General features: G+C 40.5%; 1 non-coding gene across 1 annotated transcript; it reads left to right on the top strand.

Moving 5' to 3' along the window:
• The first annotated feature begins 4,610 nt into the window (after positions 1–4,610).
• LOC131493741 (U6 spliceosomal RNA) lies at positions 4,611–4,719 on the top strand. The gene has a single exon (XR_009252833.1). It is a non-coding gene; the product is annotated as a U6 spliceosomal RNA (small nuclear RNA).
• The last annotated feature ends 14,696 nt before the right edge of the window (positions 4,720–19,415 follow it).

Genomic DNA, 19,415 nt, shown 5'->3' with positions numbered 1-19,415 from the left:
TGGCTCCGGAAAGGCGAGAAACTGCCACTCTTGGGGAGATGTTGTCATCCTGTCTGACAGGCAGGGAGTCATCTGAGGTGAACAGTAAAGCCAATGCACTTGTGGAGAAATAGTGTGACTTTTTGGAGACCACACAGTTGGAGGCTAGAGTGAAAGTGAAATGTGTCACAAAGGAGGGGAACCAATCAGGGGAGGAGCTCAGAGGCAGGATGCCTGGGGCGGAGTCCAGCCAATGCATCCAAGTCACTGTTTGCCCAATGGATATCTTTTCCCATCTGATAAATGAGATGATTCATTAATGAGCACTGCTGAACTTGACGGAGGAAGACATACTACTGGCAATAAAACATTTTTTAAAATGTATACAAACTTACAAGAAATAAAACATCAAAATATGCGCTGTTCCTTTCAAAATAATCCACTTATGAATGTATATTACTTAATCCAAAGATACTGTAATTTCTCCAGTCATGACTGTGCATTTTTTTTTTTTTTTGCAGAATCACCAGAAAAACAAATACTTGCAGCTCATAAAAACAAAGCAAAACTGAACAAAAACAACACTTCCTAATGGTTTAAAACAGTATTTCCTGAACAGAGATACTTTTGTACCACCTTTATCCACCTTGGGGCATTTGGCAATGCATGGAGACATTTCTGGTTGTTACAACTAGGAGCGGAGAAGACAAAGATGCTCTTAACATCTAAGGAGTAGAGATCTAGGGGATGCTACTAAAACTCTTACAAGGCACAAGGTAACCCCCACAACAAAGAGTCCTCCAATCTAAGCTATCAATAGTGCCAATGTTGAGAAACCCTCATTCACACTGATTTCCTTCAAGGGGAAATATGGTTGATTTTGGAGAAGTTAGAGCTAAGTTTGATGATTGAGGAAGTCAATTAAGCTGGAAAATGCCATTTCTGGAATAAAATAAGGGATAATTACAGAGTAATGAGACTAATTTTCTTACCTGATAATTTTCAACATGGAGTCCAAAAACAAACAAACAAGTTCCAAGCAATATTGCCATTCACTTATTAATCCTTCCATTCATTAAATATTTATTAAGCATTTAATATGTGCTAGGAACCAATTAGCAAAACAAAATTCTGATACTGAAAGAGCTCTTAGTCTAGAAGCATCCAGGGTAATGTACCTGGCTGTCTGGTAAAGTAAACCCTTTTAACTCTTTCACTATTGGGTTTTCCAAAGGTTGTTTCTTATGAAGATTACATAAATTAAGAGACACAAAATATTTCCAACAGTTACCTGGCACAAGGTAAGCACTCAATATATGCTAAATATTGACTATCAATATATTTTAAGTTAACTTCAGTTATCTTAGTGCTCTTTTATTTATTTATTTATTTATTTACTTATTTATTTAACGTTTATTTACCTAACCTGGGAGAGAGAGAGGGAGAGAGAGAGGGAGAGAGGGAAGGAGAGGGAGAGAGGGAGAGAGAGAGAATCCCAAGCAGGTTCTGCGCTGATAGTGTGGAGACTGATGTGGGGCTCAATCCCATAAACTGTGAGATCATGACCTGAGCTGAAGTCAGATACTTAACCAACTGAGCCACCCAAGCACCCCTAATTATTAATATTAAAAATGCAATAACCAGCAATATTTTCTAAACGGATTCCTTTGAGGAATATTCTTTAGAGGTATACCCTTGGTCATCCTTGTAAATATATATAGCCAATTAAGTATTTTCTTTTTTTTTCTTTACGTATTTGTATTTATTTATTTTTTAATATAATTTATTGTCAAGTTACCTAACATACAGTGTATTCAGTGTGCTTATGGTTTTGGGGGTAGATTCCCATGATTCATTGCTTATATACAACACCCAGTGCTCATCCCAATAAGTCCCCTCCTTAATACCCATCACCCATTCTCCCCTCTCCACGCCCTCCCCCACCATGAACCCTCAGTTTGTTCTCTGTATTTAAGAGTCTCTCGTGGTTTGCCTCTCTCTCGGTTTTAAACTATTTTTTTCTCCTTCCCTACCCCCATGGTATGTTAGGTTCTATATTAACAATGTTTTCCATTGTTAGTGGAAATTAACAATTTCATTACATTACAATACTATTACATCCTCACTAGAGATGGTTAGATCAGGAAAATACAAAAACAAAAACAAACAACAACAGCAACAACAACAATAAACCTGACAAGCATTTTATAGATATTTGCCTAGCCTTTCTGATCTGGAAGGCATTATACAGGTTAATGTCTTGGATATAAAATAATATAATCAACTATATCTACCTTCATTTGACATTTAATAATCTTGGGGAGACAAAGCACAATAATTAACCATAGAAAATTAGCAAAGGCAACAAATGGCAGAGAAATTCAAGAGGGGAGGATCCGTATAGGTATAGGCTAGGAGGAACATCTCGAGAGGATGGTATTAAAAGAAATACGAACATAAGAGACAGACAGACTTTGGCCTCTGTTTTTCTCATCTATGAAGGTCTCAGGAAAATACAAGAGTATCAAATCAAATGACTTGCAAAGAAGGTGCCAGAAAATTTTGCAGTAAGAAAATGTTGCAATGGAGTTTCTTAAAGACAGAAGAAAGGAAGGGCCTGAACCAATTGGAAACTAAGAACTCAGTCTCACTGCTGATTAAGAATTTTCTTAGACTGAGTAGATGGACCCATGGAGGCTTCCCAGTGGCTCACTGCAGAAGCTCAGGGCTCGATATGTTATGAACCTCAACATTATCATCAGAAATGTGGCTTCTTTTCTGAGATGGAAGCACCTTGCTGATACTTTCTGAGACTGGACACAAGCTCAAGATTCATGAGTGTCTCCTGGAATATCTGTTTAGTGCTAAGCAAAAGAAGGGCTAGAAAAGGTGATGTGTAAATCAAATCTCTGCATACCAAATTCTATTTGAAATTCACAAAGGGGGGTCATTATTCAAAAGAACTTTGTAATAAATCCTTATGAAAAACAAGTAAGGGGTTTTTGAGATTGTCTCAGCTCCACCATCGTCTGGCTGTGGGCCTTGGAATAAGTCATTTCAACCCACTGAAGCTTATAAGGACTCCATATTATAGATGAAGAGACTCTTTCCTCTGCTTCTCCCAAAAGATTGAAGCAAACCTCAAATAAGTTAATGTCTGTGATATTGCTTTGCAAACTGTAAAATGGTGAACCACTTCAGTTTCATGTAGATGTTTATTTTTATCCACCAGGTTGTTTACAACGAGACTGTTTCCTACTAAGCAGAGTCACTTTTATAAGTTAAGACAAATTTGAATTTTGCCAACATCGTATAATTTCACCCAATTATTTCAGCCTTCTCTGTTCCTGAAATGGTACCACTGAATTAAATTTGGAGCAAGAGCTCAAGACCTAAACGCTGTGAGTCAGTCCCTTCACCTTGAAAACACAAGGAAAATTATGTCAGAACAATTTGCTCCATAGAATGTTGGCACAATGGAACAGGCTAATGAATGGGAAGGCATACTTAAGTGAATACTATTATGCTGTTGATTTATAGGGAAACAATGTTAATTCTCTTTTTCTTCCTCTAGTTATAAATTTGAGTTGAACTTTGCGTTTACATGAGGAAGGCACATCTTGGCTAGAATTTACATCACTTAGAACCTCTTCCCATTCCCAACCACACATTCTCCAGCATGTATTTATTTGTGAAAGAACCTTGTAGAACATCTTCATGAAAAGAGAATACGGGCACCTGGGTGGCTCAGTCGGTTAAGCATCCAACTTTGACTCAAATCATGATCTCATGATGTTCAGTTTGTGAGTTCGAACCCCACTTCAGGTTCTCTATTCTCAACACAGAGCCTGCTTCAGTTCCTCTGTCTCCCTCTCTTTGCCTCTCCCCTGATTGTGTGTGTCTCTCTCAAAAATAAATAAACATTTTTAATTAAAAAAAATAAATAAATAAATGCTAGGGATTGTCCCACGTTTACTATTTTCTGAGTATAGGAAAACAGACAAAAATCTCCCATGCTGCCATTTATCTATCAGGGACAGTGATAAAATTCTACAATTCACAGGATCTCTTCTAAATAAAACCTATATGTTTATGCTTTGAGGTTTCCAGGAAGTAAGGAACTCAAATAGTGATTATTCTTAATAGTGTTCTATTAAGCTAGTTCCAGACTGTTTGGTCCCTGGCAGGAATTACTTGATGAAAAGGATGAACCTAGGAGAGTTCTAGCATATCAGCAGTCTAATTGCTTTATAAGTGCTGTAATGCAGTTTCAGGAAGCGATGGAATCCAATGAGCCCTCAAAGTGAAAAGAACTACTGTCTATCCCCTCCCCTTTCCCTCTGATTAAGCTCCTTGACCATGGGTTAGCTGGAGGCTCAGTGTTCACAACAAAATTATCCAAACTTCTATTTCATGTCTTAGTATCTTCCAGACAAAAAATGTGCCCCAAACAGCATGTCTGGTTCTTCTTCGTGATGAATTTCAATGTTTCGTCTTTAGTCTCAAATATCTGCCTGTGTGAATCTGTGTTTGATTTTAGAAAGAAAGAAAGAAAGAAAGAAAGAAAGAAAGAAAGAAAGAAAGAAAGAAAGAAAGAAAGAAAGAAAAGGAAGGAAAGAGAGAAAGAAAAAGTCTTGCACCCACTTCAGCAGATCATATACTAAAATTGGAAGGATACAGAGATACATATGGCCCCTGTACAAGGATGAAACACAAATCCGTGAAATGTTCCATATTCCTCCAGGAGATCAGCACCTTTGGGAATCCCCTTCACTCTCTTTCTGAAAAAGCTGTTCTTAGGAAAAGACATGATAAACTCATTCACTCTCAAAAAAAAAAAGTCTATGATCCAAAACTGCCAAATACCATAAAGTGAAATGAAGGATAAGACACCAAGTAGAGCCACAGCCCACACATCTATCATGGAGACAGGGGGCAATGATTAAGCACCTTGACATGTTACTTTGAGGATAATCACAACAATCCCTGATAATGAAAGAGCATAGTGTGCAGAGACCTTGAAATCCATTCCTTTTCTTCTTTGTTCAGTCAACCTATGAATTGCCTCTTCTGTCTCAGACACTGTTCTAGGTTCTAGGCTGCAGTGGTGATAAATACATTAGCAAGGTCAGTGCTTTCTGGAAGCTTAAAGTGTAACTAGACCAATTGAGGAGGTAGGGGCAATACATGAATGAACGCACAAGAAAATACCGGTGGCAAGAGCTGAGAGGAAACCAAACAGGCTGATGAGATTTGCTCCCCCATGAAAAGCCCATGAAATGGAGCCCCACGCTGAGAGCATGGAGCTTGCTTGTGATTCTCTCTCTCTCTCTCTCTCTCTGTCTCTCTCTCTCTCCTTCTCTCTCCCTCTCTCCCCCCACCTCACGTGTGCACGCAGTCTCTCTCTCTCAAAATGAATAAACCTAAAAAAAAAAAAAAGGAGCCCAGTTATAGGCCTCAATTTACAAGGTTGTTTTGAAGTTTTATTATTTTTTTTAATTTTTTTTTAAAGTTTATTTATTTTTGAGACAGAGAGAGACAGAGCATGAACGGGGGAGGGTCACAGAGAGGGGACACAGAATCTGAAACAGGCTCCAGGCTCTGAGCTGTCAGCACAGAGCCCCAGGCAGGGCTCGAACTCACCCACCGCAAGATCATGACCTGAGCTGAAGTCGGCCGCTTCACCGACTGAGCCACCCAGGTGCCCCTGTTTTGAAGTTTTAGAAAGATAACTTAATTCATGTAGCATAGGACCTGGCACATAATAGGCAGTGAATACGTCTTAGATATCATTATCATTATGACACGTCGCAAGAAATTCAGCTCATAATAAAATAAGATGGACAGGAAAACAAAACTTGCAAGAAAGCAGCAACTGTTTTGCTCATAGTTTTTAGAACTTTCTTTTGCCAATGGCTGTAAAGTAGTGAGAGGGAATCTATTCCTAATTACAATATTTTCTTTATATCATTTTATTAAGAAAAAAATTACCTCAGGGGCACCTGCGTGGCTCAGTCGCTTAAGTGTCAGACTCTTGGTTTCGGCTCAGGTTATGATCTCACATTTCATGAGATCGAGCCCCGCATCAGGCTCTGCGCAGACAGACTGGAGCCTACGTGGGATCCTCTCTCTCTGCCCTCTCTCTCTCTTTCACTCTCTCTCTCTCAAAAAAAATAAGTAAACTTAAAAAAATTACCTCAAACTCATTCATAAGTATTGAAGAAATATTTAAGAAATATTAATTTGTGGAGGAACTTCTGTATTGGCTTGCTTAGGATTGCCATGCAGTCTGTCCAGCTTTGTTTACACTGAATGCATTGCTACAACATCCAGAATTTTGCTTATTTTAACCCGTGCCGTCTCTCCCCATTCCCCAATTTCTAAATACACGGTATCTCTTCCAATTGTGTGGTCGGTGTTTACCAGGCTTGTTATGGCAATTATTTCTGTGTCTATCTGGATTCCTGACCTCAAGGAACACTCGCCAGAGAAATGAAGACAAGCCTCATGGATGTGTGCAACCACCATAGAACGTCGCTTTGTCCCTTCCACAGCATAGGGTTAAATAAATGCTTGACACAGGAATAGTGTTTTCTCTCCAGGGAGTGAACAGAGTGATGAGAAATTATGCCAGAGCTCAAAGGGCCTTTTAGATACCTTCACTATGCCCTTTTATTGATCAAAAGGGATATGGATTGTTTTTCTTCCTTGAGCCCAGGGTCTAGAGAGTTCTCCTGTATTTTACAGTAATATTCCTGACTTGTGAATACAAATGTAGGTTTCTGGTTGGTGACAAGGTAACTCCGTCGAAACTTTAAATCAGCAAGGATTTTTTTTTTTTTCTGAACCATATTGAACGGGGACCTTGAATGGATTTCTCTGTTTCTATGCGCATTAAACCAGGAGAGCATCTTCCATTAGTTAGTTTATTCTACTGATTGCTTGTGGGTGTTGCTAAGAAGCAAGCAGACAAGCTGGCTGAGTGTTTCTTTCTGCTTTGCTTCTTCTGTTCTGTGTCTCCTATTTATTGTATTTGTTTAATGTGATACCTACTAACGATATTGCAGCAAATCAGCTTTGATTGAAAACTCCTGCAGACCCATATTTGCCTAAATACAGTCATTTATGTAACATCTTTCCTCAGAAAGGAAGAAAATGAGGGAATGTGTGCTCCGTTAACCCCCAACCTGGGTATCTTTCTGCTTTAACAGTGCAGTTAATAACTGCCGTGGGAGCAAGGTTACGGTGGGGGGAGCAGTTCCATTTGCAGCATCTTCAAAACCCACATTATAATGATCCATTCTACCAGGTCCCTAGGCCTTGAACCTGCCTACCTCCCTGACAGTGCACAGCCTTTCCACGCTGCAATCCTCAAGGACTGCCAATGGACTACAGATTGGCTTTCTACCCTATTAGCAGTTAGACAAAAGCCAGGCTTTCTTCTCAGCCTACACACTCCCTACCTCAAGACTCATTTTTAATCAGTTACATTTTACCTTAAACTTTGAAATTTTGCAGCTAAACTGCCGTGTAGAGTCAGAAGCTAAGGAAGCGGTTTACATCATGAATGTTAGTCAGAAATCGATGTTCTGTACAGATACCATCAACCCTATTAATATCTACTAGCATCATATAAATCTTAGTTAATGGGTTGTCTAATCTGTATACTTTTGCAGTGTGTTCTAGTCTAAAGTGGTGCCCTGGCAGCATTTTCTCTTGTCGGAGCAACATCAGCCATATAGAACTTTCCAGTCCAGTAGGACAACCCCCCCCCCCCCCCCGCCCCACAAACCTTTATACACAGAGCATGGCCACCACCATCTAAAATGGTTTGGATTAATAGTTTTTTCGTTAAGATCCAATAAACAAGCTTCTAGGTCCACGCAAGCTTCTTACAGCAAAAGCTCAATGTTGCCATTCATCATTGCCACCAGAGAACCAGAAACTCCATTTGTTTTCTCTGCTGCTGACAAATGTAATTTATAGGCTTTAAAGACCTAATTATTTTCTGCAATGCAGGATTAAATCTGAACACTTCTTACTGGTGGGGTGAAAGAAGTAGTAGATATCTTGGAAATCTGGGGCCTCTCAACGCTATGCCTCAGATTCTCAGGTGAGAGGAATTAATGGGGCTAAAATTACAAGTTCAGGCCAATACAAAAGGAGGAAAAAAATATTGTTCTTATACAACCAGTGCTGTGGAAGCATTTACTGCTGGTGCTCATTACAGTGCCCTCATACCTTTTTGGAACATCTGTCCCTTGATGTCCCTGTTGCTTTGAATCTTGTCTAGCTCCTTTTCAGGAGGGCTGCTTTGCCTGCCATCACAGACAGCTAGAATACCTGGAAGTTTACTTTCTTCTCCCTCCCCAGGCATTCCCTAGCCAATGACTAATTGGTCAGAGGAAATTAAAACCTATTCTCCCTTGCCTTGATGATTCAGAATGAACTCGGTTATAATTCACACCCCAGAGTTCCTCTGCAGGATGACTGGGCCTGCTTCTTTGGCTGAGATACCTTCCTTGCTTGGTCTGCTTCCCTTTCCTTGTCTTTGATTCTCCATTTTGACAGGTCTCTCTGGAGAGCACTTCCTAAAGAAATCACTTGACCATCTATCATAGTCTCAGAACCTGCTTTCGGGCCTCCTCCCCCAAAATACCCACCAGCTAGCCCCATTATGGACAAAGTGCCAGTGAGACATTGAACAGGAATGTTGGAGGAATATTGTCCAAGAAGACAGTCAGCAATGACAATAAGTACTCACAATCTGAGTTGTACCTGATTTAGAGTTTAAAATTGGCCACGGAGAAAGTTGGTTTGATACGTGAGAGCTTCCTGGAGAAGCCAACTTTTGGTCTCAGGTGGGTCTACATTTCCTGCACCTGGGCTATTATCTAAGAAGTGGGCTGGCTAGCACAGCATTGCTCAAACACAATGTCAGGAACCACCTGATTTCCTAAAACAGCAAGTGCAAGCACATTCCCTGGTCTTGAAGATCTCCTGATTTTTCTTTATCTCCCACCTAGCTAAATTTGATTTCTACATGATCCACCTTGTGTCCTCTATGCCCCAATCTATTTTGGCTCTTTGCCCCCAAAATAGTTCCACTTCATTCCAACCTCAGTATCTTTGTTCATAGCTTTTGTCTACATAAAATGCTCTCAATTTCTGCCAGCCACTAATCCACCATAATTTAATTTTGATCTTCAGCTCTCATCTTTAATTATTCTAGCATATATACATCTCTTCCTTTCTCATTGGCAAAAACTCCTTTGCCAATTTCTTACCCTCCAAGATTGTAAACTTCTTCAAAGTAGAAAACACCTGTCTCTTGTTTTCTTTCCTTTACTGATGAGCATAAGGATGTTAACACCAGTCATGTTTTAAAAGTACAGTAACATCTATAATATTATTTATAAATATATACTAAATGATATAAATACTTACATTTATATTTGTATAAACTATTTATGCACATAGCCTGGAACGAAAAATCTGGCTTTTATGGAGTTTTCCAGAATTATAATCTGAAGATTATGGGAATTGTCTTCAAGAAATACAGCTTACACTAGGACATAAAGAAGGGCTAGGTAGACCTAGGAGATAACCCTGATTCCACTGAATTATCTACTTTTCCACTTTATCCTGAGCCTGATGCCTAAAATCTATCCTTTCTCATGCATAACTTGGGGATAATCACTGTGTTCTTCTGGTGTAGTGCTCCTGAGCTGGGTAACACATTGAGCCATCTACATTAATAATGACTCCCTCATGGGGGCCCTTGGGTGGCTCAGTCAGTTAAGCATCTGACTTCAGATCATGATCTCACAGTTTGTGAGTTCAAGCCCAGCATCAGGCTCTGTGCTGACAGCTCAGAGCCTGCTTCATATTCTGTGTCTCCCTCTCTCTGTCCTCTTACCCTGCTCATGCTCTCTCCTTCAAAAATAAATAAAACATTAAAAAATTTTGTTTCTAAAAATGACTCCTTTATGTGTTCATCATTCTTCTCCAATATGAAAACCTCACATGACAAGACAACTTATCAAGTGAACAGACTTGACTTTCAGGCACAGCAGTCTTGTCATGTGAGGATTTTCTCCCCCAAAATGTTGCCTACATTCCCGGTGTTATTTAATTGGGAAACACTTTACTTCTGTTTTCTTTTGATTCTTGATTAGCTTCATTTCAGAAAACCAAGTTAGGAATGAGTGTGCTAATTTAAGATGTCAGGCCACTGGGGAATTCATTAGAGACCAAGAAATGGACTCAAATAACATCAAACATTTTTTTTAAATCTCCTCCACCTCTTAAACTGCAGGAAGTAAAAGTCTAGCTAAATCCTTTTGTAGGTCACTTGAACTTAAACTGCAAGGCTGGAGGGGAAACTTATCAGAAGCATTAATGAGCCGACAATATTTATCTACAAACAAACTGAGAGCAAGGAAATTGATCAAGTTCGTCATTCCAATTCCTTTTTCACTCTGTTCACATTGAGAATACTGGTTTCTAATTTTAGGGGTGCATTACTATACCATGAAAAGTTTGTATCTTGTTTGTCTTGGATGACTTCATCATGTCTCTAATTTTCTTGTCTAGAAAGTGGAGGAAATCATATCTGATTATTTCCTTCCCTTCTTGGTTCTACTGAGAGACACCGGTTTTTAAAACTTTCATTTTAAGCAATAAAATATTCTCATAACTTTAAATATAATAAGAAAATGTCAAGGAATTATGGTGTGCTCTGATAGTCTTGGATGACAGCTACTATTTAAATATGAATTTCCCTTCCTAGATTTTCTGTACCTTTATACTGTTGTGGTGAAATATATTTCTCATGTAGGAGACTGCAGTATATGCCTGCTTTTTATATGTGAGGAGAAGCAATTAAGAATTTTATATTATTTTATAAAGACTGTACTTTATCATTCTGAAAAAAAATATATAGATGTGGTGTGAGAACATTGCATCATTTTAAATGATGGCAACTATCTCTCAGTAACTTGTTTTGGGGAAGCCAAGCAATATTTTAAAATGTTAGATGTGCTCTTTGGCAAAGTGAGCTGATGACGACAGTGACCCTAACACTGGTTATGACCACAGACTAAGCTGCTTAGTCCCACACCAGTTGTGGAGGTACGAGGAAATTCAAATGATGGCCGAGGATGATTTTGAAGTGTTCCCAACTTCAAAATTTAAAAAGAGCCAATATTTGCTGAGCACCTGCTATCCACCAGCTTTTATGGTTTATCTCACTTGATTCCTGCAACACTCCTATGAAACAATTATGGTGATTATCCCTATTTATGTAGGAAGAAATGAGGCCCCCACAGGTAATTATTTGTTTAAAGTGTCACTGCCAGCAAAGGTCTGTGTGAGACTCCAAACTAAGCTGTATGACACTACACATTTCTCTCCCCTAACTACTGGGGGGGGGGGGCCTCTCATGAGCAGCTGTGTTTCACCCACCCACAGAGTAAAGGAGTCAGATGTTCTACACGCAGGACTGTATTATACAAAACATGTATCTACCCTTACATCTTAGTTTAGGGGATGTTCCATTTTAGCAGCAGAAAAGTATCTGTTACTGAGAATGTCAGGGAGGGGGCTGGTGAAAAGTAAGAACAACTCAGGACATAAGGAGATGGGGGAAGAACAGCAAGCAAGTATCTCTTGGCCAATTTCTTATCTGGAATAGAGAAGTCAGTTTGAGGTGTATATGAAACAAACTTTCCAGAACATACTGATCCAATAAGGGGAAGGAGAATCGCTGACTATTGGACAAGTTGACTTATCAAGTTCAATATTTATACCTGAGGAACTTCCATACCCTTAAGCATTCTCTTCTGCTCGTGCTCCTTTTACATTGTCATTAGATGCAGATATGGCAGAGGTAACCATTTCTGAACAAGGCCCTGAAAGATATTAATGAGATACATCCAAAATGGTTATTTGTTTTATCATTTACCCTTTAGCTAAGGAAGGAAAACTTCTGTCTAAAATGAGTGTTCCATTAAATGAGCTCTGGATTTAAGTGGCATTGTATTTGAATACACCTGACTAGTGTATGGATACCACTACTTTGAGATACAGAAGAGATGCTTTGATAGTTTAAGAACAGACATGCCTTGAGGTAATGTGTGTAGAGAGTAAGACACAGTCTGACATAATTTTATCCCACTTCTCGGTACATGGTAGTGATGTAGAACCAGAGGGCTGTACAAACGAAGGACCACTTTACTGAACATGTTTGCAATAGGCTGAATAATGCTCCCCTCTCCCAAAAATGTCCACGTCCTAATCTCTGGAACCTGCATGTGTTGCATTATAGGGAAATAAAAGGAATTTGCAGATGTGATTGATTTGAAGATCTTGGATTAGGAGATTATCCTGGTTTATGCAGGTGAGTCCAGTGTTGAGGAGAAACACAGGAGAAATGAGATTCAGAGAAGGAGATGTGTTGGAAGTAGAGATTAAGGTGGTGCCTTTTGAGATTGCAATAAGAACCACAAGGCAAGGAGTCCTTGTAGTTGGCTGCTGGATGTGGAAAAGGGGAAGGTCATGGCTTCTCCTCTCAGACCCTCAAGAGGGAACCAGTCCTGCTGGCAGTCTTCTCTGTAGGGTGCCTGGTGTAGGAAAGGAAGGAGGATACCACCATTTTTTTAAAACTTTTTTAACGTTTATTTATTTTTGAGACAGAGAGAGACAGAGCATGAATGGGGGAGGGGCAGAGAGAGAGGGAGACACAGAATCTGAATCAGGCTCCAGGCTCTGAGCTGTCAGCACAGAGCCCCACGCGGGGCTCGAACTCACGGACCGCGAGATCATGACCTGAGCTGAAGTCGGACGCTCAACCGACTGAGCCACCCAGGCGCCCCTGACACCACCATTTTTAAAGTAAGAAATATTCTGCTCTGGATGGTAGAGTTACCCATCTCCTCCCTCACTGATCTTTTTCCCTTGACCATGGTCTTACATGAAGTTCTGGATTATGTGCTGAGACCTCACCACCCACCGTGGACTCCTCTTCAGAAAGATCACACATGTTTCTTGGGCAAATAATGCTAAAGCTTTCTCTCCAAGGGCCAGCTTCCTACATGCATGAACACATGGGTAGTGAAGGGAGGGTAGAACCAACTAGCTCAGCTGTTTTGAAATCAGTTCACAATCTGTTATGCTGAGCATTGCCCAAGGCCCGTCTCCAGCTCTTTATGGGAGCCCACTGACACTTAGCATCTCACCAGGTGACTGGGAGTTTCTCCCACTTTATTTTACTTTCAATCTGACTCCTGCTCTCTGTCTTCCAATATTTACTCAAAATAAATGATCTACTGCTGGCTGCCTTTCTTGATTTGCAGCACTATTGTAGTGTCATTATTTTTACATGTATTTTCTTACTTTAATATCTTCCATCATCCTTTCACATTGAATACTCTTCTTTGGATCTTTATTCTCCATAAGAGAGGTAGCCTGATATGCTTTCCTTTGGTGGTGAAGCCTTTCTGGCTTCAGCTATCCGCTGTTTGTTAAGAAACCCTAAATGCAAATCTGTAGTGTAGCCACGACTCCCCTGAACTCCACATCTATGCATCCAGCTTCTGCTCAGCAACCCTGCATGGGGGCCCCAGAGGGACGTTGCTCATATCTTCCCTTCTCAACGTACCCTCTGCTTCCCAACCACAAAGATGAGTGAGGAAGAAAAGATCATCAACAAAACTTGGACATTAGGTCTTATCCTTCCCTCACTCTCTTCTCTCTGAACTCTCAGTCACCAAAACACAGTGCTTTTTTTTTTCTTTTTTCTTTTTCCTTTCCCATGTCTCTTTTACCATATTATTCCTTGGCTTTGACCCCCAACCCCTGTTGCCTGAAATACTATGCACTTGACTCTACTAAGGCATCCAACCTCTAGATTCCACAGTCATCTTCTCAGTGTGAAGCTCTGATCACTCTCCAACTTACATCTTTAAGTGTTCTCATCACTTGCTGGCTTTTGGTGAGTAGATACTCCTGAGTCAGGTAAATAGATACTGCTGCCTCAGGTGAATAGACAAGACACTGTTGACTCCACCATATTCTTCATAATCTGATCTCTACTTGGATGGTCTTAATGTGACCTCTATATCCAGCAAACTAGAGCTTTTATTTAAAATATATAAGTGTGCCTTCCCACTTCCATACCTGCAGTGTTCCCTGTATGAGAATTTCCTATACACTCCTTCCCTGTTCCACCTGGAACAACCCAAACTCTTCTTTCAAAGCCCCATAAAACTCCTTATCTTTAATTTTATATTTTTTAATCTTATCAGGCTGAAGCCATTTGTCCTTTCTTTTCATTTCCAGAGCCCTCTATACTTCTTGTATAATTATGATACTATTCTTCCTTGTATTATATATATACATAACCTAGGAAATAAGTTTCTGTAGGACAGGGACCATTCTTTCACACTTCAGTACATTGCACATTTTTAAGAGTTCAATAAATTTAGACTGAATTAATTAGAATCAACAGTGCTTTTTAGGGTTCCTGAAAGTACAATTTGGAATAGTAGCTAATATGTGCTTCCTTTTCACAGGTCATGAACATATGGGAGTTAACACATTACTTAATTCATGCAGCAACAAGAACGTTAGAATGACAAATTAAAAATAGATTCCCATAGTTAACATATGTAGTGAAGAGAATCAACTGTTATTCCAGAAGTGAAGTTGTGTCTTTTTCCTCTGCAAATTGTTCTCTGTACGATTATGTTAGATCAGCATTTGAATTTGTAAGTTGGAGGTTCTAAATAACTTGACCAGACCTGCAACTAAGTCCTTGAAAGTACAATAAAATATGGTTGATTTAGATTATTGTATTCTTAGTAGATAAGTGTCATTCATATTAATATAAATAAATAGATTTTCATCTTAATTCCTGATGGATGCTTAAGGATTGGAGGGCTCTGGAGCACCTGGGTGGCTCACTTGGTTGAGCATTGAACTCTTGATTTTTGGCTCAGGTCATGATCCCAGGGTCATGGGATCGAGCTCTGCATCGGACTCTGTGCTTGAGCATGAGCCTGCTAAAGATTCTCTCTCTCGCCTGCTCACTCTCTATCCGTACCTATGTAAAATAAAATTTAAAAATACATACTGGAGGGCTCTAGTTTAATCTCCCTGAAAGCCCCAAAACATCATCACCAATCAACAGCATTTACACATTTTTCTAATAAGCATGGGGCTTATTGTTTTACAGGCATTAGCTTTTTAATTCTTAACACAGTGTAACTTTATAGATGAGGAAACAAGGACTAACAGAAATTTGAATATTACCCAAGCTATCAGAGCTAACAAACTCTAAAGCCCAGATTCAGAGATGTTTTTCTGTTTGCAGAGCACATAATCTACATAAACATACTTACTCCACTAGAATTCCCTTCTTTCTTTGATGTCCCCTTGTAATTCAGAGACAGTCCAGGTGGTTGTAAGCCTGTATATGAGAAAGGTTAAAAGCACCATTAAAATTTCTATTGATTGATCTGGAGAATCAATGAATCAGACACAGATCTACATGTTCTATCTATGTAATATGGAAATTTATCTAGATTTTATTTCTTTTCTCTCATCATTAGAACAGTTTTGGATAGCTAGTGAAAGGAACCATATATGGTGCAATCTCTGTTAGATTTTTGCTTTTTCTTCTGTTCTGCAAAAGGAGACCCAGGGGGGCTCTTGAAATGTCTATACCTGCAGCTTGAAGAAAGCATCTCAGCCTGGATGAGCTCCTCTGAGAGATTATGCTCACCCATCTGTTTTCATAAAATTTTAACACCAGACAGCAAATTCATATATTGTTTTAACTTAATTTTTATTCAATCTGTTGTCAGAAACCTGACTTCTGCAATCTGGCGGCAGGTGTGTAGTAAGGAACACACAATGTGGTCTCCCCATGCTTCCCCCAAGGAACTGTTCATGAACACACAGACTCTCCACACGGCAGTAATTAGGACTCTTGCTAGATGCAGGCATTGATTCCTGGAGCTTCTCCTTTACTCTGCAGCAGCCTAGAGGTGGAGTATTTCCTTCTTAGGCACTACAGTTCTCATTACTCAACCCAGGCCAAGCACCAGAGTTTTTACCTCCCCTTGGCTTCTAAAATCCAGAGCCCAGGAGGATAAGCCCTCACACCTTCACTTCACTGCCCCCGGCCGACCACAGGAACCATGTTTGCTCTACTCCTTGGAGTTAAAGCTCCCGTGGTGAGTCTCAAATTTATGCCCAGTGCCAATGGCCTCTGGCATTATTTTAATAATTTTTCTCATTGGGTAGAAAGGGATATTTTTACGCAGTTTTTACTTTATGCAGTTCGACTTTTCAGGAAAGTTCCCTCAACATTCAAATCTCATGCTGTTTTCCTTTCAGTCAGCCACAACATAGAGTGCTGTGGGTGATTTTGTCCTCTCTGGTATTTTTTTACGTGTGGATCAAGAATAGTAGGGTAGCTATAACTTCCAAAACTCTCTATATAAGAGAGGCCTCTGGCCCTTCATGAATCTCTAAATAATCAGCTTTTTATATGAAAGTGTTGTATCTCCTTCCAAGCCAATCCTCATCAGGAAAGGTGGGTGATAAGACTCTTGCATGTGGTTGGGATGGAGCTGTCACTGAAACTGATGAACTCTTACAATTAATAGTAACTATCCATTATCATTATTATTCATTTTAAGAAGGATGTAGGGATGGGATTGGCTCACATATGAGACCAGTATTAACATATTGGTAGAAGTTACATGACCCCAGTTGTAAAAGTTAGAAACATAGTTCTCAATGCTGGGAAGACTGTACAAAAATGCCCAGACTCAGACTCCCCCAGCACCAACACTTCGAAATAGCAGGAAATGGCAAGGAAACAAAGCGACTCATGCTCTCATGCAGTGGTTCTCAAGCTTTGCCTTAGAATGACCAGATGGATTTGATAAAACCAAATTTGGTTTTGGTTTTGGTTGCTGGGTCTGACCCCAAGAGCTTCTGATTCACCAGGTCTGGAGTGGAACCCAGTAATTTTTCCCAGCAAGTTCCCAGGGGTGCCTGTGCCCCTCATCAGGGCCCACACCGTCCTTGGGCTCCTCCAGCTCAGAGGCACATTGGAATCACCCGGAGAAAATTTAAAAGACACAGTCTTTGAGGACAATTGAATCACAATCCCATGACTAGATCTGACCATTTAGCGATTTAAAGATTTTCGTGGGTGATTCTAAAATATACAGAGGTTTGAGAACCACCACGTAGAAACATACAAGTCCCACTTACTGTTGGACGTGTTCTCCCCTTATTCATTGCATTTCCAGGACCAGACCGTGCCACTTTCCTCAGTCTTGGATCTTAGCGTGTCAGGCACCAGCTCTAATCAATTTCTCAACTTCTCAAACCTAGGCAAGAAATTTAGGGGACTATAACACTCTCCATTGTGTTTCTGGCAGTGGGCAGTGTAAAAAAAATAGCAATCCCTCTTAGAAAGAGAAGTGTCTTCTCCATCTGTCCCCACATCTCTCTCTCCCTCTCCTCTCCTCTCCTCTTTCCACTGGAAAGATTACCTTCTTTGGAGTTCAGTACTAGCTCTGTCAGGGGTCAGGCAAGGACACTGAAGTTGCTGCTGGGTGACACAGAGGATGATACCCATTCACAAAGTGCATTCATAGCCTTCCAGCCACAAAGGGTGTCAGCTAATTGCTCTATACTGGAGAGGTACCTCGAGTCAGAAATTCAGCTGAGCTAATTGGCAACTCCATTATTTCTGCTGAAAATAATGACTTGTGGCACTGGCACTCAGCTGGAGAGAAGGTACCACAACAGAGTCATTAACTCTGCCCAGCACCAACCAGTTCTCCTTCCCCTCTGTAGCTACTCACTGCCTCTCACCTGCCCACTTAATGGGTCTGGGATGGAAGTAAGCAGGGCAGGTGATAAAGCTTGAGCATCTCTCCTTATATATTTTCAAGTGAGATGAGAAATGCCCTGAGCTTGGGCATGTGGATGGTCAACCAGATAAACAAAATAAATCATGTTGTCCAAAAGACAGAAGAGATGCTCTTTCTTCAATAGCCTAGGAGCTAGAGATTCAAGGACTACAGAACTTCTGGGGAAAGGTGGTTTTGGACACTTCGTAATTCTCTGGCTGATGACGAAAGATCATTTGGGTGGAACAGCATATTCCCTGGATTCATTTTGGGCACCCTCACAACTTGAATTTTTCTGACTCTGAATGTGTTGGCCTCTGAAATCTTGACACAGTTCTCTTATGTACTTTAGAAAGAAGCTGGAGAGGAGGGGGAAATGCAGTAAGCCTCATTAGCAGGATTTTCTCATGGCGTTTTATTTTTAATAACCTATTTGTAACTTTGTCTAAACCAGAGTTTTTCAAACATAACTCCTGACATTTTGGACTGCGTAATTACTGTGGGGCTTTGCCCTTGCATTGCAGGGTGCTACAATCAAGGATGAGCAATATCCCTATTCTCTACCTACTAGATCCGGTAGCAGATAATCCCTGCCTACCCCCACACCCCTCACTGCCCCCTACCAGTTTTGACCACTAAAAATGTCCCCAGGTAGGTGGGAGGTGGGCAGTGGGAAATTGTCACTGTTGTGAACCACTGGTATGAAAGAAACATCACATATTCCTCTAGACAAGTTTCTTGTGGTTTCAGAAATGCTGGCACTTGTAAGGAATTTTAGACATTAAAGGTGGTTTGGGGTGTATTTACTTATTTGATCCGTACAAGTGATATTCAAAGATAAGAGAACAGATGATACCAGGGGCGCCTGGGTGGCTCAGTCGGTTAAGTGTCTGACTTCAGCCCAGGTCATGATCTCACGGTTTGTGCGTTCGAGCCCTGCATCGGGCTCTGTGCTGACAGCTCAGAACCTGGAGCCTGCTTCGGGTTCTGTGTCTCCCTCTCTCTGTCTGTCCCTCCTCAACTCATGCTCTGTGTGTGTGTGTGTGTGTGTGTGTCTCTCTCTCAAAACTAAATAAACAGGGGGCGCCTGGGTGGCGCAGTCAGTTAAGCGTCCGACTTCAGCCAGGTCACGATCTTGCGGTCCGTGAGTTCGAGCCCCGCGTCAGGCTCTGGGCTGATGGCTCGGAGCCTGGAGCCTGTTTCCGATTCTGTGTCTCCCTCTCTCTCTGCCCCTCCCCCGTTCATGCTCTGTCTCTCTCTGTCCCAAAAATAAAATAAAAAAACGTTGAAAAAAAAATTTAAAAAAAAAATAAAAATAAAATAAAAAAATAAAAACTAAATAAACATTAAAAAAATTAGAAATTAAATGTGATTGAGACACTTGTCCAAAAGCCCTGCTTTCATCTAGTTGTTCACTCTGGGTTTGCAACAAGTCTCAAGGTTATAAAAGTTAAGTGAGTTGCCTAAGGTCACAAAAGCAGTCAGGGAAGTTGCTGCCTT

Source organism: Neofelis nebulosa, chromosome 13, assembly GCF_028018385.1.
Source record: "Neofelis nebulosa isolate mNeoNeb1 chromosome 13, mNeoNeb1.pri, whole genome shotgun sequence".
In the NCBI taxonomy this organism is placed as follows: domain Eukaryota; kingdom Metazoa; phylum Chordata; class Mammalia; order Carnivora; family Felidae; genus Neofelis; species Neofelis nebulosa.
This window is presented reverse-complemented; position numbering and strand designations above follow the sequence as displayed.